A 28000-nucleotide genomic window follows, 5' to 3' on the forward strand; every position below is an offset into this window, starting at 1 on the left:
GGAAACACAACTCTGCCCTTCTTCTTTCCTTAGTAAAGCCTCATCTTTGATTGAAGAAACCCAACCTTCTAAATCACCCCATTCTTTTTCAGTTTGCATTCTTCTCTTTGTCATCACCTCACAAATGTAAAGGTACCTACAATTCTCTAAATCCATTTGCAAGTGCCCTCCTTATTTCCACATACATTCACAGAACACTTGATGACTGAAGAAGATTCCTGTAACAAAGGATAACTCTTAATAAGTTGGTTGTCAGCCAGTCAGATGAGCCAAATAGCTAAATGCTAAATAGATTTAAGGAACTGGTGGGGAGCTCAAGCAAAGTCAGGTTTCACAGTTTTATTTAGTCACTTGGTCAGTTCACTACTTGCCCAACAGATATTCTCAGAAGAGAAGTTTCCTTTAGTCCTACAGAAATTAAATGTAAAAATGAACGAATGAGTCAAGGAAGGAAAGCAAGGGAAGGGAGGGGAATGGAGTGGGAAGAAAGCAGCCCAGGTCAGCTCCAGTATCACTCAGTTGCTCATTTGGTAGAACTAAAGAGGATTAAGAATAAGAAGCTGGCAGGCCTCCCAGTACCTACTTTCTTAGGTTCGGAAAAAACCACCGCAGTCCCATATGTGGCCCTGGTCCGTCTTGCGCCATGACTGAAGACAGTATCACAAATCAAGTTGAAATACTTAGAAAATACGGATGCTCTACTCTATGAGGGTGGGAGAGATACTGAGGGAAACAAACTGAATTTGCACCTATGGAAACTGGGTCACGAGAAATCAAGGAGCTGTAGGAGTCACCGGACTCATTAATAGCCGACTAGAAGCAGTTCCCCCTCCCCTTCCGGAGCCCCTGCAATGCCCCACATTGCTTCCACTCCAGCCGTAGCTGGATTACTTCACAGATTGTAAAGTACTTAAATGCTGATTATCTATTTTCGACCTCTGTGACTGTAAATGAGATTAGAAAGTTTGTATGATGGGAAATTCAATGGCGTATCATGTGATAGCAAGAAAAGAAATGTACTTACGATAAAATCCTTTCTGACACAAATAACTCAGCAAGCTGTTGAGGAAGGCCAGGTCTGTACACGTTGAGGTGTTATTATTAGCCGAGACTCTGGCTAGGTTTATATTTCTGGTCAGGAGCAAAGAAAAAAAGACACCAAATTCCTCCAGAATGATTTACCTAGTGCATAGTTCTTCAGAAACTGAGTTATTTCCTGTTTCAATACGAAAATGTCTATTTTTGTGAAATCATCTCTCCAGAAACATGCCTTATCAAGGAATATTGTAAGACTTCCTCACATCAAAAAACGCTCTGATAGAATCATCAGAGGCTTTTTGAGTGGGAAAAACAAAACAAACAGACATTCGTATACTCGAAAGCCTGTACCTACTATCAGGAATTAGGGTCCTTGTTATTTCAGCCTCTTTTTCCAGAAGGATCATTTATAAACGGGATTCAGAAGTCTCAGATGGACCGAGCAGGTCCCAGATTGTGGCAGCCTGGCTCAAAGTCAGAAGGTTGAAAGAGCTGTTGCTGGGGCTGACAGAGGAAGGGAAGGGGAGGAAGGTTGGTGGTGGAAAGGAGAGCCCGGTCATCCTACACTGCTTTGCTGCTAGAAATTCAGCCAGCTTCACACAGACACAGCTTGTCCTGCCTTGGGCCCTCCCCATGTAAGCCGAACATATGAGTAAGATTTCTAAAGAACAGCAACATTCACAGTTCATATGAATCCTGAGCTTGCCACGTGCCAAACCCCAAGCCTAGCACTTTCTCCCTCCAACAGCTCTGAGGGGATAGCAGAGGAAAGAGAGAGCAGATGGGGAAGGGGTGGGCCTGGCCTGCTCACATCGCATTGGCCCAGTTCAGTCACATGGTCCCACTTGACTGCACAGACGACGGGAATGTACTCGAGTTTGGCCATGAAGAAGCCAAAAGCATGGATATTGGGGAACATTAGCAGCCTTTGCCTCAGGAACCAGAATCTTCACTGGATTCACTATTTCATTCCCTCTTTGTCTGCTGCCCAACAATTTTTTAAAAATGGGTTTGAGTAACAGTAAATATAGAAGATTTCCTGAAGGACGTGTGATCTGCTGATTTCTAAATGGTGCCGTGTGTATTTAGATCCATTATTTGGTCCCACACTCAATACCCCGGACACGTGTTTTCTGATTTGCATTCGTTGTTGTGCTTTTGGCTTGCACTAAGGAATACAGTGAGAAATAGCGGCATGAAATTCACTGTATATCTACCCAGAGGATGTTGTTATTAAGGGGAAAATGTTCTCTCTGGTCTTAGCGTGGGTAAAAGCTATGCCTCTCTTGAATTGATTTTTTTTAATCTTATGAATATTCAGAATCTTTAATTTATCATCTATCCCACTTTGCTAAGTCTACTAAGCCACTCAGAGGGAAAGTTGACACCCTTTCTCTAGACACTGAAGGAAGACTTTATCAGATTTATTTCTGTGTACAGACTTTACCTATCTTTATCATTTTCCTGTCAAAACCAAAACCACTTTCCCTTCACCCTAATTGTTCCTTTTATTTGTGTTCTATTTTTGTATTTTACATATAGAGAGAGAACCTTGTGATACAAGAAGGGTAAAGCAACACGAATTTGGTCATAGTTGCAATTTGGAATCTACGCTGAATTCCAGCTTCGCTACGGGGGTTATTCAGAAAGACAAATGTGATAGATATTCCCCAGCTGTCACACTGCCTCAGTGAACAGGAAACTCTGTGAGCAGCTGACCCTCCAAGCTGATCTCAGGCTGACGGCATCCTTGGTGGTATCCCCACAACATCTTAGAGGTGAAAAGTGCCGGATGTGGAATGTGTGACAAAATTGCTCTCTTAGTTAGGGCCTTTGCTTAATGAGGAGCTGTGAAAACATGGGACCTGTGGGAATAGTTTAAGAATTACCCATGTGCTCGCACTGCAAATCTACTGGGGCCAGCTAGCTCAGTGACCTTGAGCAATGCACTTAACGTCTCTGGGCTTCACATGTCTTTATCTGTAAAATAAAAGCCATTGGACCACTGGACTAGATAATCTCTGAAGCCTCCTGTAGCACAATAAACCTGTGATGAATTCTTTATACACATTTTAAAAATTATAATCTCAAAATTTCCCCAATGATTTGAGAAATACGTGACTATGTCTAGAAAAAAAAAAAAAAAGCTAGTGGGAAATCTACAAATGGTAATGCAGGCTACTAGTAAAGTATTTAGAAACCACCATGGTAAAAGGTAGCTGCTTATCTTTCCTCTGTGTACAACAGAAGGTCACAGCTCCACTGTACAGACATAAAAGTTGTATAGACACGATGTATTAATCTGAGTTGGAATTTGACTGGGGCCCCTGCACAGTTAATCCATCCCTTGGCTTCAGGAATCCGGTACTGCCCTAAGAACACTGTTGTGGAATTCCCAAGGCATGCTGGACATGGGAATCTGCTTGCTCCATTGGTGGGCTACGGAGAGGCTCATGTCAATGCAGCACATCTCCCAGAACCATCCCAGTTTCCTGATTGCCCAGTCAACATGAACAATGTAAAGCATCTCTCCACTATAATCCAGGAGGACTGAGTCGGCCACACCGCTGGCAGTTCAGAACCTGGTGCTGAAAAGACATTTTATGGTGAAACAAGGGATTAGCTAATCTTTGGGGCTAACGGAGGGCCAGATACAAATGTTTCCTGTGTGTATTGTGAAACCCTGAGATGACAGAGAAGTTCCGCATTGCTCTCTGAATTTCCCTTCCCCCATGACTTCTATTGGTCACACAAGCTATTATCTGAGGCAAGCTGGCCAAAGCATGATGTTGTAATTTTTCTTGGTTCAGACTTCTAAATTAAATCTGCTTAGAAAAAGGAAAGACCAAAAAAAAAAATTTTTTTTTTTAATTAAGTTGTCTGTTGAATCATGGAAGATTTTTCTTATTTTTCTTTACCTATTGGCTAGTATTATTCTTTGTTAACAAATCCATTCTTTGGATACTTACTCAAGGGCCCAAAACAAAAGAAAAATGAAAAAAAAAAAAACCACCCTAGAAACTGGGCACTTAAGCAATAAGAACTCAGACACTTGTGGTTTGAAACAAATGCACTGACAGAGAACACAGCCCCTGAAATTTCACATATGCAGCCAACACCAACGATCCACTTTGATGAATAAATGTTAATGCTATTTTCTTTGACTCATAGTGTATGCATTTAATATTCTCTTTGGCCTTACTTAGAAGAGAGTTTCTCTCTTTCTTTCTTTCTTTTTTTTTTTTTTAAGGGTAAAGGCATGGGAATTTCCCAACCACATTGTTCCACTTCATATCTTCTTCTTTCTCTTCTGATTTTATTTTCACTGCAGCCCAGAGTGAAGGCAAATGTGTATTGTCTGGTAGCCCATGGGAACCAAGGAGAAACTGACTAGGGACTACTAGAGCAAGGCATGCATCTGAAACCAGTAGGACTCTCACGTTTACGTGGTACTGGCTAGCAAAAGTGGAATCCTCAAACATCTACCCTCTTATAGCTGTGCTTATTATTCTGTAAACACAAGTATAAGATGTTTGATATAAAAGAGTGGGTGACTTACCTTGGTAAGGCAAATGGGGAAAATATGAGTACACATTTGTATTTGTTTATATTTGTATAAAAATATTGGAAAGATACACAAAACACTACAAAATTGATTTCTTGAAGAAGACGGAAAAAGAGTAAATGACTATCTTCCAAAGATTATTTGCTGACTTCATCTGACCTCTTTCTTTATTTCCTCAATAATAAACCTATTGTCATGCACTTAATTAGAGAAGGCTGAACAGCCCCAAAACCCAGGTTGAGAGCACACTCACCCTCCCCAAAAGCATGAGGTTGTTTCTCCTTAATTTCATTAATGCCATGAAAATTCCAAAATGACACCAAAGGAGAACAATATTTTGCATGTTACCACACTACCAGCTGAGGAATCTCAATGTACATCGTTATTCACTGACATTCAGCACACAGCAAAGCAAACATGGCGTTTCAAAACTGAGCGAGTTAAAGCTTCGGAAGAGAAGCCTGTAGCCACAGCTTCCTGAGTCCTGTTTACATATCTCATTTGTTAAACCAGATTCCTCCCAGAACTCGTCTCACCAAAGTTCGTGTTTGATTCCACTCTGGTTTGCGTCTCTGTGAAAACACTTTAGTGGCCAAGATGTAGAAGGGCTGACGAGCTGGTTCAAACACACATGGAACCAGGAATTCCTGCCCCGCAGCTGCCTGGGGATGGAAGGGTTAACTAAGTGCCACAGCTCTGTACAGACCCTCAACACTGAAGGTTTGAAGAGGCAAGGCTTCAGGAGGAATGTTTAGAAGCTGCATACCACACAGCTGGAAATGAAGGCTGAGCTATTTTCTGGGGAATCTGAATTATGTGTCCAGCCAATCGGGAACAATAAATGGATTTGTGTCCCGTGATAATAATTCCCCATAGTTACAGATGGATTTACAGTTGATACAGCATTTCCTATACATTCTCTCTCACTGAGCCTCCAAACGGTTCTGAAGGGCAAACAGGGCTGCGACGTTCATGCTGCTTTAGAGCTAAGAGCTCCAAGGCCTGGGAGATGAAATGGTTTGTCCCTTTGAACCAGACACACGTGGCAAGCTGGAACTCCCACGCAGGTTTTCTGAGGATACTTTCCACTGAGCAGGCTGCCTCAGGCCTTCAAATCCAGTCACTGGGTTAAGGAATTCGCCGACTTAGCCAACTTTCCTTCGGACAAACGTGAGCGTCCTATTCATCTGCTATTGAACTTTCCATCAGGCTATTTGCATTGTGCTGAAACGCAAAGACACATTGCCATCATTAAGTAACGCGACAGTGATGGCGTTTAGGTTTCTTTCGCCCTCCTGCCTGTGGTCTCTTTTCATTTTTTTTCACAGCTTTTGTAACTCAGGCTGCATTAGCAATTAGAGGAGGCTTGAAACTAGGTACACGGTAACCCAGGCCTGGAAGGTGGAATCCAGCCCCTATTTCTAGGCTTTCATGGGGAAGATCTGACAACAGCAGCAGTCCGGTTGGGCCGCTGTGTTCTCTACAGCGTCATTTTATTTTCCTGAAAACATTTGTCCTTGCTACAAGTGGATTAGAGGTTAGAATGCAGGATTGGCAGGCAGGATTTGTGGTTTCTATTATTAGCCCCACCACAGTTTTATCACACAAGGGTGAGCCCTGAGCAGTGTGGTTTATTGGAGAGAGAACTTGATTAGGAGATGGCGCCAGCCTTCCTGTGAATGAGAGCGCTACAGCCAAGTGCCGGCCGAGGGTGAGGGTCCACAGGACAGTGTTGCTGGGTGCCGGGGTTGATGGGACTAATGTCCACAAGTCCTCTCAGGCAGGGGTATTGCAAGGAGATCTTATCAGGCCTCTCTCCCCAACTTTCTACAGTAGGACCAGAAGCCACTCTTTCAGGAAGGCCTGTTCAAGGAAGAGGGGAGGACCCTGAGATTGATTCTCCAATGTGCTTCAGGATGTGTGCACAAACCTACACATTACCACCAGTGAGTGAGTGAGAGTGTGTGTGTGTGTGTGTGTGTGTGTGTGTGTGTGTGTCTATGTGTGTGTAGCAGGCCAAAAGAACACTAAGGTTGTTTGGAGAAGTAGGGATGAAGGTGGTGGTGGTATGCTCTCAGACGATCACCGGTGTTTCCTTGACTACAGATACCGTAATTCAAGCTGGATCAAAGAATCTAGGTAGGGAAGGGGAGAAGAAGAATCTTGTGTGTGCTCAACTCTGAGAGAGATCTATAATAGCCTTCAGAGCTTAAAAAGATGAATTGAATCAAATATGTTCAAAACACAATGTGTCAGCCCTGCATTGCTTCAGACAACATAGCCCCAAGACCTCTCCATGCTGCTGAGAACACCCGTGGGCACATACGCTCAGTCCTAATCCAAAGCCCCAGGACCTCATATTTCCCTAGGCAGGAGAGACAAAGAACTTGGGGCCTGGATTCTGAGGCTCGGCATCTATGACTTACTTTTCCAGCCCCAACCCATCTTCTTTCAATAACTGTGATTTTTTACCTTTTCTGTCAATGAAGTGCTGTGTGACTGCCCTACCTGCTAATGCAGCCCCTCTGGGAATGAATGCAACGAACTCAAATTAATTCACTTATCCAGTCAAGAAATATATGCATGCCTGCTTCTTACGTGCCAAGCACTGGGCTAAGCCTAAGGATAAAGGAGCAATGATAAAACAAGACGAGGACACATGGTGCTTGCCAAAGGGGAGACAGATGCCAACTGCCTGCCCTCGCAGACTTTTCAATATTGCCCACCCTCCAGTCTCTCTCCATTCCTGGGTTCTGCCCACTTCTGAGGAATGCTTGCTCTAGAACCAGACCTCCTCCTAGAACCTGTGGCGGGCCACCTCCCTCCAATGCTACCCTTCACTGTGACACCCCCCACTCAGCTCCATCAGACCACGACGTCCTCATCAGAACTCAGTTATAAGATTCTGATACTTGGGTTCTTAGCAATGGCCCTAATGTATGGGGAAATTTCATTCTTTTTCAAAGGAAAACTTTAAAAGCAAAACTAGTCCTAAATTTGTGGAAATGGAACAGATCCGCTCATGGAAAGGAGAGTCCTGAGGCAGCCCAGAGCTGGTGCTTCGTAGGCCCCTCCTTTCTACTCTCCCTATAAGATGGCATGGGTGCTATGGATTGAATATCTGGGTCCCTCCCAAGTTCATATGTGGAAGCCCTAACCCTCCAGTGTGATGGGTATTTGGAGATGCGCCTTGGAAGGTAATTAGGTTTAAATGAGGTCTCGAGGGTGGAGTCCCCATCTTGGGGTTGGTACTCTTAGAAGAAGAGACCAGACCAGAGCATTCCCTCTCCGTCCCTCTCCCTGACACCCCTCCCCATCGTGTGAAGACACAGTGAAAAAAGCATCTGTGTGTGCAAACCAGGAAGTGGGCCCTCAGCAGACACTGAACCTGCCAGCACCCTAATCTTGGACTTCCCAGCCTCCAGAACTGTGAGAGCTGTGAGAAATAAATGTCCGTTGTGTAAGCCACCCCGTTTATAGCATTTCGTGATGGCAGCCCAAGCTGACTTGGACAGGAGGATGCTCAGAAGACACTGTGGTAAGGGTCAGGAAACCTGGTCCCTGGCTCAACCACTAACCTTGTCACTTGTGTCATTGTGTAGAGGTCACTGAGGAGTTTGATTTGCTTAGGATTGGGGTGAGGCTTAGCTGTGGGGTAAGAGTATTTGTTGAGCTGAGCACAGTTATGGATTCTTTTCTGTAAGTTAGAAGTTTAGTGGTTTATTTTTTAGGTTATATCAGAAAGTTGCTTCTCTGTCAAAGCTCCCACTTCTAGATGCCACGTACACTTTGTACATGATCTGTGAAAGCCCAGCATCTTGCCACACTAAGTCATCCACTCTGATTCTTGGATAACAAGCAAAGAAACCAGCTAGGAAAGAGTCAGGGCTCGATATGGAAGGGGGCAAGTACAGAAAGGGAGAGAGCGTAAGAATACGTGACTGTGTTTGTAGCTGTGAATCCATTTCTTCCTTGATTTTTCCTTTTTGTATTAATAGTATCCTAGTCAACTGAAATTAGTATTTAGTGAATGATAATCACGGGTCAGCCACTTGGGTAGAATGTCAAAATGATAAGCAAGATTGCCATGGTCTCAGCTTTCAAAACAGCACAGAATCGTTCTGAGATAATACAATGAAGCGTATGAATATCATAGGTATATTCAGTCTTAAAGGCAGATCCAAGAGGGGCACACAACTCAGACATGGGAAATAGAGAAGGACCCAAGCCTAGAAGAAGAGGCATCTCGGTGGAGGCTGTTGCCATCTAGTTACAACATTTTAATGGTAATTGAAGGATAGGAGCTTGATGGGCCATAATTTCCTTAAACACTCCTCAATTGTGTAAAATTTAAGTCTTCTCCCCCTCTCTCTCCCTCTCCCTTCCCTGAGCCCTCTTCTCTACTATAAATAATAATGTTATTAACTAACTCTAGTAAGTCATTTGTCACTATAGTGAGCCTCATTTTTGCCTATCAAATGAGTGGGGCTCATGCTGGTGTGGTTTATCTAGGAGGAGAGCTCTCTGCCTTTAATATGAAATGCGACCTCATGTAGGTGATTTCACTCTGCAGATTGTAGACAGGTGAAAACACACATCTCCGGACCAATTCTGACACACAGGTATTTCTTCCTCCCAGTAATCAGCATATATACAAAGAGACTGAATTCGTTGTTGATTTCACTTAAGTAAAGCATAATTATGATAGTATATTTTCATATGGTTTTATGAAAAAAATTATATAATGCGTTCTAAGATCAAATATAAATTATTTTGGATTAGCCACATTTTAAAAGTATCCTTGCCATTGTTCCTTGAGTAGAAGTGGTTTGGGTATTATCTGTGGTTTGTATTACCTGTGCTTTTTCTCCACTGGGACATATAGTAATTGAAAATTGAGTACAGACTTTATGACTATGTTTTTGAATTGACCAAATCATCTTACAGTTGCTTTGTAAAGCTTAATTAATGCTTCTTATATGCATTAAGATCTTATTAAAGGCATGGAAGGAAAGTTTTATTCTGAATTCTAAAATATTAGACTTCCACATTATATCCACAAAGAATATGAGTTTTCTTTTATGTCAAAATCTGCGAAAGCAAAGTAGGAAAGGAAAGAATTGAGGAGATGATCCTGTCCAAAATAAAACATAAATGATGACATTTCCACTCTGCTCCTTTGTGCAACGCATTGCCTAGGAGAATCATTCCTATCTTCAAAGCTCCTGTAATTTACATCTTAGAATTCATAATGCCTAGGCTCATTGTGTGCCATGCTTACCAAAGGATGACCTCCAACATTCAATCAGAGAAGTTTCCTATGCAATTTACTCAAAGCCTGTATGCATAAAGGGAAAGAAAGCAATGCTAAAATACTCTTCCTGAATCCTTATGAACAGTTTCCACTTCAATGATAAATGTGAAATAAAGAGATTCCAATTTCTTTGTTAATAATAGTCTCTTTAAATCAATGAGATGCATATTCTTCAACAATAAATTAAATGGGCTGGATTTGATTATCAATTATGAAGAAGAAACTCTTTAATTTTTTTAATTATTTGAAAAACAGATCATTCTTCTACCTGGATTGGCTAAAAATCATAACAATAACAATCCCTTTTTTCATTCTATTCAGGATAAAAGTCTTTGTGGAAATGTTAGGTAACTATTTTGTTTTTGTCATATTCTTCTTTTATATGTAAGGCATTCAACAGAATAATTGTTTAAAGAAATGACAAGAACATAATCCTTTGTAAAAAAAAAAAAAACATCTGGCTCACCATCATTTTGCTAGGTAGATGTGTATGTAGTAAGGGCTTTTAAAAGTTAATTAAAGACTGGATTGATGAAAGCGATTCAAAATCTTGATGGTGATTCAGGAATATTAAATGGGAACATTTTTAAGAGAGAAAATAATTAGTACCCAAAAGGACCTCCACAGATCAAACTGCTTCTTGTTTGGAATACCATCTCCCCACCACTTCCCACTACCCCAATATCTTCGTCAAGGTCCATCTAAGATGTCCCTTTTCCTGCTGCTGCTGCTTCTTTTCTTTTTTTTAAACCTCAACAGAGTTAGCCACTCCCTTCTGAGAGCGAGGCCATGGACTAAGATACCAAAACCAATAGGAAACAGTCTCTGTTCTGCCCCTGAAACTGGGGAGGAAACCATAATTAGATAAATTACAATTGAACAGGGGCGCCTGGGTGGCACAGCGGTTGAGCGCCTGCCTTCTTGCTCAGGGCGTGATCCCGGTGTTATGGGATTGAGCCCCACATCAGGCTCCTCCACTATGAGCCTGCTTCTTCCTCTCCCACTCCCCCTGCTTGTGTTCCCTCTCTCGCTGGCTATCTCTGTTAAATAAATAAATAAAATCTTTAAAAAAAAAAATTACGATTGAACAAAGAAGACATCATTAGAATATGATCAAGTGGGCTCTAGGCAAAAACAGGAACATATATTTGCAAATCTTGATGTTTCCACAAAACTCTCTCCATACTTCTACCCTATCATTTTATTTGTATCCAGGTCAGTCTCAAAAGTATACATTTAGTTTTCCGCTATGGGCGAGGCACACCAAGCCTCACCCTGGTTCTTATCCAAAGGTAACCCTTGCCATAATGTACGCAGAGCCCAGCACAAGCCCAACAAACATATAATAGGAGCTTGATGAATTCTTGTTGAATAAACAAACAAATAATGAATTACTGAATGAACTCATATTGGCAAACAGGGGAGGCTTGAAAAGTACAATGGGAAACATGTTCGTCTGGATGTAACTGGGCTTGGCTCAGGAAGTTGACGCACACCTGGATGCATGGAACCTGTGCTTTCATTTGGTCCTTCTCAATACTGTTCTTACACCTGATCAGTCACTTGGGACAATTTAATTTTTAAAACTCCTCAGTCTTGATAACAATTGCAGAAAATCAAAGCAAAGTGAAGGAACCAGGCAACAGTGTGTAGGAGCTACTGTTGAAGAACTTTTACTGCTCTGAGAGATTTAGCCTGAAAAATGAGAATTTAAACATAAATTTTAATAATTTTAAGAAAATATTTATAGCAGCCTTAGTTGCAATAGTTGAAAAGAAGAAACAACCCAAATATCCACCAACAGGATGATGGACAAACAGCTTGTAGTATTTTCATACCAAAATAAAAAGGAATAAACTTCTGATATATGTAGCAATGTGCATGAACCTCAAAAACATTGAGCAAAAAATGCCAGACGCAAAAAAGGACATACTGATTGACCGCATCTCTATGAAGTTCAAGAAAAGGCAAAACTAATCTCTCGTGATAGAATAGTGGTTGCCTGGGAGGGTGGAGAAGGAACTGAGTGGGGGAGAGCAGAAGGGGACTTTCTGAGATGACGGAAAGGTTTTATATCTTATATTGAGTGGTGATTACATGGGTACATACATTGTCAAAATTCACTGAACCGAACCCTTACAGCCAGTGCATTGTATATAAATTGTACCACAATAATAGAAAAAAAAAATCTTAGGAACATTGAACATGTTCTAATTAAGGTTTCCTTTTCAGAATTTTTATTTAAAATGTAACCTTAGAATCCTCACCTTTAGTTTGCAGGATTTTTTTATTATGTTCAGTTAGCCACCGTATAGTACATCATTAGTTTTTGATACAGTGTTCAGTGATTCATTAGTTGCATAATTTTGAACACGCTTCTTAAAATCCACATCCTTTTTGTAAATTATACTACAATATGTACATATTCGGGGTAAAATGTTCAGTGCAGGTAAGATATGGCACTAAACCGACTGATGATAGAGCCTTTTGCCCTATCAGATTCTATTCAGAAACTAGCGGAACTTGTTTTGATGTATTTCTTTTTTGTGAATTGGTTCAGCTGGCAGCAGTGTGTTCTCTCCTTATAAGCACTCACAGAGATTGCAGGCATATCTATAGGACATTGAGTTTCTGCCCTTGGAGATGGCAAGGCTTCGTGCTGACTCACTCACACCCTTTCACCTGGCCTCCCATAACCCAGCACACATATTTGTAAGGCAGTTAGTGCGGGTTAGGGATTTAATCCGTGGTGACTGCAGCTGAACTTCTCTCTAAGTGCATTTGACTGTATGGAAATGAGAGCCCTGACCTTGGCCTCATTAGCACTCTCTTCCAAAAGGCTAAGTGAGTCAGCCACTGGCACATACCAATAATAAACTGAAAACATGTTGCGTTGGTGGTGATATTAAGGTGCACACAGGGCCATTCTTTTCCCTTCAAGCCCTTGGAGATAGAAAGCAAATTCTCAAGCTCTCTAATATCCAGGGCCACAGTCCCATCATCACCGCTGCCCTGCTTTTTCCTTTGTGCCCCAAAATAAATACACAAGTAGGAGGTGTGACTTTTACTCCACACACAAGATTTTATGAGAAATGTCGCAATACTTCATTTTGTTCCAAAATCAAAATACATCTGAGTGTAAGTCCTCATCTTACTGGGCCTCCCCATGTTGTACAAAAGCCCCTGGGAACTTACCTAGATCACATCACTTGGACCAAGCCCTCTTGTCTTCAACCCAGACCAATCACCACGCATGTGTTCATTGTCCAAGCTCTCACAGTCCCTTAAGTTAAGACAGCTCTGCGATTCCTGCCAAGTTTGGCACAGAGCTCTGCCAAAGCTGAAAAGGCCGAGAGCCTAATATCTAGCCTCCCTAGCTACACCACACAGCCATCCCCTCCAAGTTCTTCCCCAGGCTGCTTCAAGGAAGCTGGGTGTGGATCTCTCCTACGTGAAGAACAATCTAAAGACCCCCATTCTTTCCCAGTCTTAGGAAGTCTTTCCTATTCCTCTTGTGATAGGAAATGGGAAGGAAGAAAGAAGAGAGAGAAACAAGACAAAATATGTAAATTAATATTTCAGTTATGTAAACGTATGCACATCTCCCTAATAATATCACCTATATCAGCGCGTTAATCAATATAGCTGGTTTTGATTTGAAACTGTTACAGATCAGCTGTGAGAACTCAGACAAGTTACCTGAATACAGAAAACCTCACTTTCTTCATCTATACAATGGGAATGCACCTTAGCCTGACTGGTTTACGTGTCTATTATAAGAACTAAAATAAACGGCAGTGACCTTGCACCATTTAGAGTCTGTTTTCCATTATTAATTCATGTATGTTCCACATAATTCTTAAAAGATGTGACAGTGTTTTATAATGAGCAAAGAATGGCACAAAAGGCATACGATGTCCTTTTTAAATGAAGACCCAGTAATCCTACCTGGATATATTTTTTAAAGTTTCTCCCATGCTTGTTCCCAACCACCATATCAGATGCCACATACCCCACATTCTATTAATTGTGAAGAACTTTATCCTAATTTTTTCCCATTATCTCCCATGCCTAATTCCAACCTTCTATTTGATGGCCCTATATTTGGGCAGCTGTTACTCTAATAAATGTTTTTCTTTCCATATCAATTTAAAATGTAAAATGGACTACCAGAAAATACCCTCATCATCTTGTCTTAGGGCCATGGCAAGTCTCTTGGCATAATCTAGTCCACAAGGAACTTAAACCCATAAGAGATTAAACTGGACTATTGCACAGAGGACATCATGATGTTTGAATCTGATAAACAATAGGTAGCACGTCCATTAGGAACCCAAGACACATGCTCATCAGAGGGTAGAAGTTATAACCCTTGAAATTTAGGAGCCGGTCACCTAGATGAGTTTTCTAGGAATCCAATATTCTAGATTATCCTGGGATATTCCCTCCAAAGTGAAAGACAATTCCTTAAACCCTGCAATTTTCACCATTTGGTGGGCCTCCATATTTTGGAGGCAACATATAGCACATTTTCAGTGAGCTTCTCTGACCAATTCAATGTTTAACCCATATGCAGCCAGAGTTGAGTGATGACAAAGTAAAAGAAGGCTTAACTTGTGCAGCGTGTAGACTGTAGACTGATCCAGTGTAGACTAATCTATGCTACTACGTGGGCCTTATGTCTCAGCAGATGCAGTAGCACTGCAGGGCTCTATGGTAAATAGGGACGCTCTACGGAGCCCATGGCAAACCCCCAAAGTTGACCGCGGTGTATACCCTGAGGGTTTGAAGGAAAGTGGTGCCCTCTTTTCCTGATAACTATTCTCCTTTTCAAAAACTGCCCTCACCTTTCTACTGGATCTTGCAGAGAGTGAACCTCTGGCCTTGTGACAAGCTGCCCATAATTGACGGTATTATCTGATTCATTAGGCCACACAATTAGGCATGCACAGCAACACTTCATCCTCAAGTAGAAATGGTATGTGCAATATCAGACTCAAGCAGGTCTCAAAGGAACAATAACGCCATGTGTGCCAATGGCTCAGGCTCCTATGGCACATTCTTCTCCTGCATATCTATCTTTCCTCACCTACAGCTAGATTTTTATGGAGACATCCCTGTGAACAAATGACTGAGAAATGGTCTGGTTTACAGATGTTTCTTCCTCAATATATCAGCAAACTAGGAATAGAGCTTTATAGCCACAAGCAAGAGTATGCTCAGAGCAAACCAAAAAAACACTGGGGAAGAAAAGTCCTCTCAGTGGGCAGAACTTTAAGCAATATGTATCTCGCTGATCAGAAGATTGTCTGCAAAGCAGTATGTAGATGGACCTCTCAAACTGGCACCAAGTATGGGGATATTTGTATGAATTTTAATTATGTCGATGTCCACAAAGATATCTGCTGCAGACAAAACCCTCAATAATCAGGTAGAAAAGAAAGCCTGTCCGTCAGTTTCTTTCTCCAAACGCCCAGGTACTTGGTCAATAAGCTCGTGGACACAGACATGGCAGCAGGAATGGANNNTGTGTTTGGGTCCAACAACATGGACCTCTCACGACTAACTGTGATCTGGTTACCAGCACTACTCAGTGTTCAAGCTGACAATAGCAGAAGTCAGTACTGGCTTCTCTTATGACACCATTTGGTGGGGAAGAGGGATAGTTCAGCCACCTGCTATACTGCACCCCTTCCCTAATGGAGGGGCTGCAATTGTCTTCACTGGAATAGGCAGTTGTTCTGGTAATTGATTGTCTTCTCTGCTTGCAATACTTCTGTGAACATACCACCTGTGTTCTTATGGATTGCCTTATGCACCATGGTATCCCATACAAACTGCTTCAGACTCAGCAACTCATTTCACAGCTAAGAAAAAAAAAAAAAGTACAGCACTGGGTTCATGCCCATGGAACTCACTGGGCTTACCACTAACACCTAGAAGTAGCTGGCCTGAGAAAGGTTGCATGGCCTCGTAAAAATTCAGTTATAGTTCTAGTTGAGAGAACATCCTGTGAGGTGGAATCATTATCCTACAGGATGCAGCATATACTTTTAACTAATGACCAATACGTAGTGTTTTTCTCCCATAGTCAGAATCTGTGGATCTGGAAATAAAGAGGTAAAAACGATCCCAGTTCCTCTGTTACCCCTAATCATTCACTTACAGAATTTTTGCTTCCCATTCCCCAAATTTGTATAATGAGCACTTACTAGAGAGCTTAGTTTCAAAAGGAAGAATGGCAATTTTTTCTATTGAATTGGCAGTTAAGATTGCTTTCTGGCAATTTGAGTTTCTCCACGTCACCGAACCAATGGACAAAGGAAGGAGTTACTGTACTGGGTTGGAGTGATCGAGTCTGTTGACCTCTATCGGTTGCTATACAACACAGGCTGGGAAGACTAGGTTTAGAACTGAGGGGATTCTCTAAGGCATCTGTTAGCAATGTATTATGTCCAAAAAAGACAGGAGGTGCTAGGGGTGAGGCGGGCAGGGAGAGACTAGAAGGGAGAAGAGATTTGTTTCCTGCCTCCTACAGCTGTCAGCATCTCTCCAGCACAGATAGACGGCAAAGACACATAGTCTCTTTGGGCACCCAGGACAGCCGCGAAGAACCCCCTCAGGGGCCTGGATGCCAGCCAGGCAGTGCCCTCTCAGAAGTCCCAGCAGCCCCAGCACTCGCCAAGAGAACCCCCGTCAGAGGCTCGAGGCAGCTGAGCGATACCCTCCATGGTCTGAGCACGACTGCATGGCACCTTCTCAGCTTGCTCAACAGCCACGCAGTGGCTTCTTCCCACACCCCTCTCTGTGGCAGCAGCTTCTCAGTCCAGCTCCCTGGTTCTGCTATCGCTACCTTTTCCTTTTCGTTCTCCCATCTGAAGGGTAGCAGCTGCTTCCAATCGACTAATTTCTGGGTTGGCTCACCGTCCCGTGTTGTTTTGTTCTTTCAGGCTATTGCTTCTATTGAATCCCCACCGTATAAAATACCTAGCGTGGTTTCCGTCTTCCTAACTGGACCTGACAGATACTGGCATATATTTTATAAGTTACTAACAAAATATCTTAAAACATATAGGCAAAATAAAAATATTTGATGTTTATGAACATTTCTATTATTAACCTGAGTTTTCAAGAATGTTAAACCTCTGCCAGAATCCACCCTGTTTCTGTCCCTGGAGAGTATGAAACTTCAGTATCCCCTGGGGTCACATAACTATATGTCAGTCTACCAAGAGGTGTTTTGCCCAGCTTCTGGGCTTCTTTCCCCAAACACAGAAACAGGATACATAGCCCCTCCCAGAGTGCTAAGAGCAGAGACGAAACACATTATTTAGATGTGAGTGTCAGGAAGTCAAAACAATACTTTTTACAAAATTGCAGCCTCAGCATGTGCCCATTACACAGAATGTTTTCTACTTCTCAGCTTGTGTGCTATAAAAACATAATGATCCACTTCCTGTCTGTTGAGGTAGGGGTCATGTGGGTCAATCATTAGGCTGACATGAGAACTTCCTAGTTCTATCAAATGTCAGAATGGGAACGAGGATTTAAGGAGACATGTGAGCCAGTGGAAGAAATTTTTTAAAGGACTGACTCCTAAGAAAAACAATCTTCCCTGGGAACGTGACATTTACAGGCTTCCTAAATGTTCTATACGAGTGAGGTAGTTTCAAAATGAGACAGTGAGCAGAACAATAATGTGTTCCTCCTTTGCTTTTCATTTTATTTCTGCGACCCACCTGTACATAGTAACATGAAGTAGTTTTCCATTTGGGGCTCTTTTGTAAGCTGAGGTGGAAGAGAGCCTCTAGAATAAGATGAGGGCTCCCACTACCAGAAAGTATTAGAATTCCTATTGTGGATAAACAAACAAGGGCGAACTTTCTAGAAATATGCTTTTCTTTCACTCATTCGGTTGGTCATAACACAGAGGTGGAGATGACAAGTTGCATTGCAGTGGGAGACCAGGACTTAGGTTTAGGGTCACCCGGCTTCTGCAGATACCAGATCATGTGTTCGTTCACCCTGCCGTCATGGGCCTCCTGTTAGCCTATTCCCACCAGATTCTTATTTTAAAGGGGCTCTGACCCTCCTCTAATTTGAGTCATGTTACTTGTCACACCAGCTTGAATCATTGTCAGGCTATTAGAAAAAGAGTGAAGAGGGGAAAAAAATTCAGCCATTTAAAAAATATTTTTATATGCAAAAAAGGGGACAATGGCATCATTCTGAATGTGAACTGCTGTTGATGATAAGAACAGTCATTTCGACCACGCCCTATAAATGAGGTAGGAGAGGAAACAGCACAGGAATATTGAGAAAGGGTTCTGTTGTTTCTTGGAGGGCTCGTCTTTCTAGAAGTGCTTTGCTTAAGTCTTCTCCTTGATCCAAACCACAGGGACAGAATAAATTGCCCCACTGAGAGTAGAAATTTAAGATTAGAAAGAACGAAAAGAATCTGTGAAACCCAATAGGAACATCACCTCCTCCAGGGAGAACTAATTTCTCCTTCTCTGTACTCCGATGTTCACATTGGTTGTAATTATTTGCTTAGATCTGTCTCTTTGCTAGAAGGCAGGAAACACATCTTACTCACCTTGGTGTGTGCCCAGCCTTAGCCACTGCCTGGCACAAAAGGTTCAATGAATGTTTGCAGTCATGATTGAACAAAGGAGGCATGCTTGGAAACTATGTCTTACACTAACCTCAGTAATGAAATGCCTGGATATTCAGGCAGTGTTGTTGGCAGAGGTTGGTTTAAAATATTCTTAAAGCACATTTCCCAAAGTTGCAGGATTTTAGCCATAAGATAAGGAATGATCAACAATCTGGAGGCCCCAGGTCAAGAACATGATGTAAGAAGGGGGAAAGCAGTGGGGAGGACTTCCTGCTGATTTGATATGTCCCACGTCCCAAAGACCTTACCTCTAAAAGCCATCTTCCATCTCCCTCCCTTGGAGACTTAGAACGTCAACTGCTAAGATGACCACAAGTGCATAATTATATGCACGAACACACACATTTGTGCAAAATATAATGTCTTTTCTGTCAATCAGAAATATTTTGTAAAAGTATCTACCCACAAAGAAAAAAACAAAATTCCAAGAAGCCAACAGTGAGAAAAATATGAATAGTTGAAATCTTGAAAACAACACTCATTCAAAATGATTGACTGTTGTCTAGAAAAAAAGAAATACTCCTTTATTTTTCTGGATATGAGGAGGGCTAGCATAGCCAGGCTGGAGGCAGCTTTCCTGTATTGTTCCCTTCAGAGACCAACTAGATCTGGGAATCAAGACCCCAGTGACTAGAGGGAAACTGAAGTGTTTCCTGACGATTGGAGATCACTCCAAATTATGTTCCCTTTTCTCAGGACAGGCATCTGCTTCAGTACTGATCATACTTTGCCCGCATCTCCCTCAGGCATTAGAGTTCTGTGCCTATCTCAGACAGGTGATTAGAGCCTTCCGAGATGGTAACCAGGATGTCTGACATCCAAGTAAAATCCTCTCTGGATTCTCTATTCTTTCATCCTATTGCCTGTACCTGTCAAAGATAATGCACAGAAGAAATCAAGAGAACTAGCTCACTTATGAACTGTAGATTTAAAAAAAAAAAAAAAAAAAAGCCTACATAAAATGGTGGCCAATCCAATCCAGCACTGGATTGGAATGATACACAAATGATGGCGGACTTCATAATGGATGGCCCAGACTGCAACACTGAAACCACCGATCCATCCTGCTGTCACAAAAAGTAGGACGACGAGGTTTTGCATGCCTCCTACTGTCGTACAAAATCAAGGACACAGCACCACCTCTGAAATAGTCTCGCCTAAAATTTGAACATTAGTCTAATCAAGCCTCCAGGTCTAATTCCAAGTTATAGGAAATGCAGGGGAGACATGTCAAGTATCTTATTGGAATTGAAACCCATGGTGTTTATAATGTTCCCAGTATAATAATGTTATCAGAATAAAAATCAGAGGCCCTATTAGAACAGTGTTCATATTAAACACCTTGAATTACCCTGAGGTAATTAAGTTATAGCAACTGTATTTTTAAGTAATTCCTATTTTACAACTCTGCATATGTATGTCACAAAGTCTGAGAAAATACAAAAATGGAATCAGCTTTTATATGGCAGATGTAGGACTTTCTTCTTTTCCAGGTTTGTGATGATGCTATAAAGGACAAGAAACTATGGAGAATATTTCAGAATGACTTGTATCCAGAGTGAATTCAATTGTTAAAATTTCAGTCAAAGGGGTAGCTCAGTCGTCATACACATACATACCAGCAGACACAAATGCAGTACTTCCTGATACTACTTTCATGAAAGAATAAGAGATAAGCCCATAATTTTCTTCATCAAACACTAAACAAATTATTAGGAAATAGAATTAAGTTTTATTGTCAACTGTGTGGCTAAAAATCTAATTGTTGCATGTACCACGTACTGACAGTACTGAAGTACAAAAAAGGCAAAAAAAAAAAAAAATGAAATAAACTAAAAGGATTTGGATTCAACAAACAACCTCCTAAATTGCATGTTCTCTGAAATTCTGTCATTGAGCCTGACACTGCAGTTCCATTGTAAATCAGATTGAGCTTCTCTTCACAAGTGGATTTGGTTTATTTTCAGCCTAATTATTAAATTTGCATGGTGGATATAAACTTGCCTACAAAAGGGCATTCCCTAAGAAAAGTTGAAGTTTTATAATTAACCTTTAAAAATAAGCTCCTGAGATAGCTGGAGAAACAGCAAACAGGCTTCTGTCTTCATTCAAACACCTCCCACCCCCAATTAGCACGAAGACCACTGTGACTTCAGAGGGAGCTTGGCCTGATGAAGGTCAGTTGGGCTGCATGCTAAACGAAGTGCAGGAATACTATTTAGCATTTAGGACTATTGACCTTCTTCCTATATTCTGTTTCTTGCATCCTCGAAAATACAAAGCTATCTTGAAAATTCTCATCTTCCAAATGACCAGGGTAGACTTGGTATGAGATGATCCTTGAGTGGTGTGGCCTGACAGTTGTATGATACCATGTTCTTCATTCTTCTCCTAGTAATAGAAATACACGCATCCAAGGTCTCATATAATCTAAACAGCATACCTAATTTCCACATAAGCTGTTGCACTGCTATTTTAGATGAATAGGTTTTAGTCTATGTTTTCTCATCTCTTTGACATAGGTCCCAAACCACTGACGAAAGACATGAAATATATAATACTGAAAGTAAAATTTATAATACTGAAAGTTTCAACTTGAGCCAAGTTTTGAAATACCATAAGACTTACATTAATAATAGCATTGTTTATTCATTTAATTCCAGTGAATTCAGGAGCTGCATGATATATCAAAGAACCTAACAAACTGCCATTTTTTGAAGTATTCTTAAAAAATTTTTGATACATGTTTTATTGGCATGAAAACATGCAATTGTAGAAACTCAAAAAAGCAGAACATTTAGCCTACTCTTTTTTCTTTTTCTTTCTTTCTTTCTTTTCTTTCTTTTCTTTCTTTTCTTTCTTTCTTTCTTTCTTTCTTTCTTTCTTTCTTTCTTTCTTTCTTTCTTTCTTTCTTTCTTTTCCTACTGTAATAAAACCTAAAGTAGAGGTGAAGTTACTACCCTATACAATAGGATATTCTTTAGGGTTGAAGTTTTTGTTTCTTGTCAATCTAAAATTGATTAGAGAAAAAAAAAATGGACACACGCACAAACTACAGTGAAGAGAACCCAGTGTTAATATCAATAAATTCTTCTAGAGAGGAATGATTATATCCATCACCAGTGGTCCACATTTAATTTCTAGTCACAAAACTTGAGATAAATAATCCTTTTCAATTGGGCACTAGCCTTTCTAGAAGGATTTCTCCAGAATCTATAGTTCTATCCATGTTCTTTCTTTCCTGAGCTCCACATCAATATCTCTCCCTGCCACCTCATCATCTCCATCTGGATTACCTACAGATCATGTAGGTAACAGGAACTCATTTCCCCAGCCCTACACTCAACCATGTCTTCCCCTGAACTCTAAACTCAGAAAATGGTGTTACCATCTGCAGTCATATGGTTGTGAGGGATGGAAATTTTCTCTCGTCGCACATGCTTAATTAGGCACCAAATCCCATGAAACCTTCCTCAGATTTGTATATGTATCCTATTATATTACCAATGGCTCTGTCCTATTCAGGTTATCCTTTCTCCCCAAGAATAATATTTTAAAGGACTCTAAATGGACTTCTCTTTCTGGCCAACATGAAAGAACAATAACTGAATTCATCCTCCCTCCTGAAACAACTGAACAAATACATGAAACAATAGTTCACAAAACCTTGGTCATCAGGCAGCCAAGGACGGTGATTCTTGAGAGACGGGAAACAAATAAGTTTAGCCCTATGATAGCCCTAGCTTTGTGCCTAGAAAAAGTTTCCAGGTTTGGCACAGGAAAGGGAAAATCAAGCAGAGCCCGACTGTCTCCCTGAGCTGGAGACAGAACTGTGAGTGTGAGAAAGCCAAAGTATCTAGAATCCACAGGGCGGGTTACCAGAGGGAAGAGAACTGGGCATCTATAAGAGTGACCCTGGGTGTTTAACCAAGTACTTACTAATCACTGCATGCAGGTATGGAAACTACCTAAGGCCAGGTGGGAAAAAAAAATGAAACTGAAAATATTAAAGGCAACAATACCCTAATCTCATGTGGAATGAAAAAATTGCCAGTTCCCATTAGCGAAACTAGAAAACCTCATTATTCATGAGGGCATCAATTAGAGGGCTTAAAAGGGACTTGCCCCAGTAAAGGGGGAAAAACAAGTCCTAGACTAAACATTGCTTTGGTTCTGCTTAACAAAGTTTTAAAGCCAGACACAAAAGGAGCTACTGTTTCCAAGAAATTTAGACACAACCCAGAACAGAGCTCAAGAATATTTATAGGAATATAAAAATATCCAACAAGATAAAAAATCATATGTCTAGCATCCAACCAAAATTTACAAGGCAAGAAGAGAAGCGGGAAAAAGTGACCCATGATGACTAGAACAATTGATCAAAATTGACCTACAATTCACATGGTGATATATACACATGATATATTTAGTGAATAAGGATATTAAAAACAGTTATTATAACTGTATTCTATGCATTCAAGAAGCTATAGGAAAGATTAAATGTGTTAACTAGAGACATGGAATATATAAAGACTCCAAGTGAATCTCTGGAGAAACTGAAGTGTCTAAGATGAAAAATGTCCTGGATGGAACTGATGGCAAATTAGACATTTCAGAAGAAAACATTGATGGATTTGAATACATAACAAAAGAAACTGTCCAAAATGAAAGTGAGACTTTAAAAATCTGAAAAAAATAAAAAGAGCTTCAGTGAGCTGTGTGGGGGCACCTTCAAGATGTCTAATATGCCTGCAATTGGAATTCCCAAAGGAAAGGGGGAGGGGCAGAAAAATATTTGAATTAATAATGGCTACAATATTTCCTAATTTGATGAAAACTATTTACCCACAGATCCAAAAACTGAAAAGACACATGAATAAAACTACACTAGGGCACATTATAATCAAATTACTTAAAACCAGTAATAATTAGAAAATCTTAAAAACAGCCAGTGACAAAAGACACATTACACGCAGAACAATATATATATTATACATATATTAGAAATATATCTATATTAGAAATATATATATAGAAATATATCTATATTAGATATATATATATTAGAAAGCAGATTTCTTCTTGGAAACACAGCGATCTAGAAAATACTGGCGCATCGTCTTTAAAGTACTGAAAGAAAAAAACTCAACCTAGAATACTTTAGCAGTGAAAATATCTTTCAAAAAGTGAAGGCAAATAAAGGCTTTTTCAAACACAAAAAAAAGCTTCAAAAATTTATCATCAGCAGACGTGAAGTACCATAAATGTTAAAAGAGGTACTTTAAAAGAAAGAAAATGATACTATATAGAAATATATGTCTACACAAAGAAATGAAGAGCACCAGAAAAAGAAACTAGAAATATAAAGAAATTTTTGTCACATTTTAAAAGTATCTTTAAAAGATAACTGATTGCTGGGGTGCCTGGACGGCTCAATCAGTAACCATCTGCCTTCAGCTCAGGTCATGATCTCCTGGTGGTGGGAACAAGCCCGCCTTGGGCTTCCTGCTCAGTGGGGAGTCTGCTTCTCCCTCCCCTCTCCCCCCTTGCCCCGCTCGTGCACGCTCTCTAATAATTTAATAAAGTCTTTTTAAAAAAGATAACTGATTGTTCAAGGCAAAAATAATAACAACGTATTGTGGGTATATAATATATGGAGGCCTTAAATGAAGGGCATCAAAGCACAAAGCCCGGGAAGGGAGAAACGGAGGTATACTGTGGTAAGGTTTCTAGACTCCGTGAAGTGGAATAACACCACTAGAAGGTAGCTGATGATAAGTTATGTATACTATGCTACCCGTAAAGAAACCACTTAAATAACATAACAGAGATATGGCTAACAAGCCAATAAAAGAGATAAAATTGAGTCATAAAAAAGACTCAATGAATTCAAAGAAGGCAGCAAAAAAGGAACCCAAAACAGATAACAGTGAGTTTCAAGTTTTGCTTATTTTTTTCTCAGCAAAACCTCGTGTATATATATACAACCTTATGGTTAAGCTGAATATAATAAGCAGAAAAAAGTAATCCAGCTCTGGGTAGAGCGAGAGTGGGAGCGCCGAGAGCCCTCTCTGCGCATGCCCCTGAACGGTTCTGAGGCAGAGTGGCTCTGCGTGCACCTGCGCGCGGGTGCCCGAGCGCGGGAAACCCTCCTTTCCAAGATGGAGCCCGGAGCCCTAAGGACAGAAAGACTAGATGAACACACTGTTACCGAGCTGTGACGAAACCCTGGGTGTTTTTACTCACAATTAACTCCACCATGCTGCTGGGAATAGAAAAACATGGGAAGCACATGCAAACTGCCAACTGTTAAAGCAGAAGAAAAGAGTGAAGAAAGTCAGAAAAGCATAATGTGTATATCTTGACAAACTGAACTATAAATCTTTTTTTTTTTTTACCCAAAATGAAAGCCTGTATTAGGTATTTGACCTGATATTTCTACTAATGTTCATTAGTATTTGTTTTCCTTAGTCTGTATTGGCCTTTTTTGGGTCCGTGACACACAAAGACAACCCAGGCAATGAACTTCAGATATGCTGAATCTGAAAAAAAACAACTTATTAGTTTCAGTGAATAAAAACACCACACCCTGCATGTCCTGCCAAATCAGCTAAAGGCTGAGGAAATATGTAATTCTTTTGAAGTGGGCTCTTTCTCCCTTTCTCCTTTTTTTCTAATGGTGCAAAGGTGGTATAATAAGTTCTGTAATAATAACTTTCCTTATAGTATATCAAAATCAAACTTTCCATTTTCAATCTCTGTTTCAGTTTGAAATAATTATGATAATAAGTAGTAAAGAAAACAGAACTATAAGGGTCATACTTCCAAATAATGTGATGGATTTATTACAATATAACATGAGTCCTAAAAACAAACACAGCCAAAATGTACTGAAGAACTGGGCTATAAATTTCAGTGGATCGTTCCATGAACTGTAGCAGTAGGAATAGCGTTTCTAGGGTAAACATTTAAGTGTTGGGTTGAGAGGACCATTTCATGAACACAGGTATGGCTTAGGATGGCAGCAGAGCCACACCTGTATACAGTGACGCCGTCATTCTCCAAGGACAAGAACGGTCTTGGGTTCTTAACAGCGTCAGCACTTCATCTCAAGTCAATACTTACAAATGGTTGGCCCCCTGTTTGGTGTCTTACAACTCCATTTCTTATGGCTCCATTGGAACATTGAGTTCCAATGTTACATAGCAGAAAATATTACATAGATTCATTAGTAGGGTAGGCTAAATGAATGTAAAAGCAATACTATCACTTCTTAAACTAAAATTAAAAATCATAATCACCGTACAAAGGGTTTCTTCTAAAACTCTTCAATCCAATATTGCTTCCACCCAAACCAAGATTATTTTGAAAGCATGAATAAAGTGGAATGCAAAATAAATGATGTCAATGAGCTTATTTGACTTTCCAGAATATGTGAGAGTATGAAACCTAGTCCTGTGTACCAACTGCCTTTTTAAAATATGCATATTTAAGAGGGAAATTTTTTAAAAATCAGTAACATTGAAATTGAATAAATAAAATGTCAGTTTTCAAAATAAAACTGCTAAGTGAATAACTCATTTGGTTTGCATGATTCAGGCTTAGTATTATTATAAACAAGGTTTATTACTCAAGTCTTTGTGGTCAAAGCTTTCATAGCTTTTCTCCTTCAAGTCAGTAGAGAACATATTTCTCATGCCTATGTTTTGAAAAGAATTAAAATTAAAATTAAAAACAGTGCAAATCTCTCGAAATCCAAAAGGAACCATATAAGTATTAAAGTACAATCAATGCTATTAACTCTTTAATACAAGGATTGCTTGGACATCCTAGCCATATTTATGAAAACACAGAGCTAAAAGAGAAACTTAGTCACCTGTTTTCAGGTGGGTGAATCTCTAAACCCATTACCTCCCAGTGGAGATGAGAGATGAAGACAGAATAAGCTAAAAACATCCTTCAAAGGCTGCACATTCCCTTTTCCTATCAGATGAAGAACAGGGGAAGTGGGAATGCCTGGAAAAACTCCCTGGCTTAATCAGAAGGTCAGCCACCTGACCCTGTTAAATCCCGCTCTGAAGAACCCTGGTCTAACCATCTTTACAACAATCTCTACAAATAAAAGCTCAATAACAGTAATGGTAACAACAAAACAATGACAACCTCTTATATGAAATGTCGCTTTCATTTAATTACTTTCCTGGAGCCTCACAATAGCTCTCTGAAATAGTCATGGTTGATACTATCATCCCATTTTACAGCCAACAAAAATGAAGGTCAAAGAGACAAGGTGCTTTCCCCAGTTTCAGCTGTCCATGCTGGAACGACAGACTACAGTTTAAGGTTATCTGATGCTCAGTTTGGTTCTCTTTCCCTGTACCATACAGTCGACTGCGCCATAATGAGATGATGCTCCCTAAATTTAAGACAAAAAAAATTGACTAAATACAGATCAATTTCTTCATTCAGTTCCCTCGCACATCCTTCCAACCTCTGGGTTAAGGCTTGTAAAAACACATGAAAGGAAACAAAAGAAAGAATTTCTCTCCTCTAACCCGTAAAATTTGAGCAAAATATAGATTTAAGAATGCTTTAGGCAAGCAAGAAAGGAAAAGAGTATAACCTGATGCCATATTTCAAAATTTAATGGCTAAGGAAAGAAAGAGAAGATTCTGAGGGGAAAAAAGAAAGAAAAGAAAAGAAAAGAAAAGAAAAGAAAAGAAAAGAAAAGAAAAGGAGGAAGGGCTGGTCTAACTCAGTTATTCACCTGAGATCAGACCTTCAAAGTCAAATAAGCTTCATAAAATAAATAAAAGAAAAAGTACTCAGCTTCAGATCCTTCCTCAAGAGAAGAAATGATATTCGATACAGTGGGAATCAAGTTAGGAAGTCTTCCGCACACCATAACAGAGGCAACAGAAGTGAGCAAGCAAGAACAGGATGAAAATAAATAACATGGGGCACCTGGGGGGCTCAGTCAATTAAGCTTCTGCCTTTGACTCAGGTCATGATCCCAGGGTCCTGGGATCGAGCCCCACATCGGGCTCCCTGCTCAGCCGAGAGTCTGCTTCTCCCTCTCCACTGTGTGCTCTGTCTGTCTCTCTCTCTCTCAAAAATAAATACATTACTTAATTAATTAAAAAATCTTTTTTAAAAAAAGAGAAAAATTTAAAAAAAGAAAAGAAATGCCATGAAAACTCTGAAAACATAATACAGGGGAAGAGGAAGAATGGGAGGGAGGGAGGAAAAAAGGGCAGAAAAAAACCTAGAAGGAAAGCATTAACATTTGCTTCATGCCATAGCATAAATTAAAGAGAATATGAATTCTATAAAGTATGAGCACAAAGATAATGAACCAGTAGAATGAGAGTAAAACAAAGACTTGACCAAAGCATTATCATCAGAG

General features: G+C 40.3%; 1 long non-coding RNA gene across 1 annotated transcript in view; it reads right to left on the reverse strand.

The window, feature by feature from the left end:
- Positions 1-4138: 4138 nt before the first annotated feature.
- Positions 4139-28000, reverse strand: part of LOC121100431 — an 80325-nt gene continuing 56463 nt past the window's right edge. The window contains exon 3 of the long non-coding RNA XR_005832235.1: positions 4139-5827. This is a non-coding gene — a long non-coding RNA (uncharacterized LOC121100431). The remainder of the gene's footprint in view (positions 5828-28000) is intronic.

Source organism: Ursus maritimus, unplaced genomic scaffold (genome assembly GCF_017311325.1).
Source record: "Ursus maritimus isolate PB19 unplaced genomic scaffold, ASM1731132v1 scaffold_4, whole genome shotgun sequence".
Classification (NCBI taxonomy): domain Eukaryota; kingdom Metazoa; phylum Chordata; class Mammalia; order Carnivora; family Ursidae; genus Ursus; species Ursus maritimus.